Below are 1,400 nucleotides of genomic sequence, written 5' to 3' on the forward strand. Positions count from 1 at the left end.
CGGCAGCCAGGACGGGCTGGGCTCCTGAAAACATTCCTAAAAAGGAATCGGGCTGCGGCGGCCCGGCTATTTTTAGACAATTGTGTTGAAAAATTCCCAGAGTACATGCAGCATCATGCACTTTCTTCTTCACGAAGAGAGTAGAGAGGGAGCAAGTGGGTGCCCTCCTCTACCGGGAGGGTCCCCGCAGCGCGGAGCCCGCAGCACGGACCCAGGGCCTCGGGCCGGGGCGGGGCTCCCCTCCGTCCCTCCTCATCCCGGGTTTTCAGGGGGCTGGGGGCCACGATCACCCCAAGTTACAGGTGAGGAGACTGAGGCCATTGGCCCTTGTCCTCGTCCTCAGTCTTTACTTAAAAAAAAAAAGCTTAACATTTTTTTCTATTCCTTTAAAAAATAGTTTATTGGAATATAGTCGATTCACAACGTTTTGTGTTTCCGACGCAGCACAGTGACTCAGTCACACACATACACGCGTGTCTATTCCTCAGATTCTTTTCCCATACAGCCGTTACAGAGCACTGAGCGGGGCTCCCTGTGCTGAACAGTAGGACCTTACTCGTCTATATATAATGGTGTGTATATGGGGCTTCCCCGGTGGCTCAGCAAGAATCTGCCTGAGATGCAGGAGATGTGGGTTTGATCCCTGGGTTGGGAAGATCCCCTGGAGAAGGAATGGCAATCCACTCCAGCATGCTTGCCAGGAGAATCCCATGGACAGAGGAGCCTGGCGGGCTACAGTCCATGGGGTCACAACACAGCTGGATGTGATTTAGTGACGAAACAGCAAACAGTGTGTCTAAGTCACTTCCAATCTCCAGATTTGTCCCTTCTGCTGCCCCCACACCGCCACTTTCCCCACTGGTAACCGTAAATTTGTTTTTTACATCTGTGACTCTTATTAAAAAAAAAAAAAACTCTTAAAATGATATAAATGGACTTATTTACAAAAACAAAAGCAGACGCACAGACTTAGAGAATAAATTTATGGCGACCAGAGGGGAAGGATAGGAGTCTGGGAGGGACATGGACACGCCGCTGTATTTAAAATGGATGACCAGCAAGGACCCACCGTATAACACGGAATTCTGCTCAACCTTATGGGCCAGCCTGGACGGGAGGGGAGCTTGGGGGAGAAAGGGTAGATGTATGTGTGTGGCTGAGTCCCCTCCCTGTCCATCTGAAACTATCACAGCATTGTTAATCAGCTATACTCCCACATAAGTTAAAAACCCAACTTTATTGGGAGTATAATTGACGCACAGTAAGCTGCACATAATTAAATGCTTCAATTTGAAACGACCTTCGTTTAAACCAGTGGGGCCAGCACCGCAGTTCAGACAGCGAGCACAGCCGTCAGCCCTCAGACCCCCGACCCTCTCCGCAAGCCCACCCCACCCCTG

The sequence above is a fragment of the Bison bison genome, unplaced genomic scaffold (genome assembly GCF_000754665.1).
Source record: "Bison bison bison isolate TAMUID 2011002044 unplaced genomic scaffold, Bison_UMD1.0 scf7180017864213, whole genome shotgun sequence".
Classification (NCBI taxonomy): domain Eukaryota; kingdom Metazoa; phylum Chordata; class Mammalia; order Artiodactyla; family Bovidae; genus Bison; species Bison bison.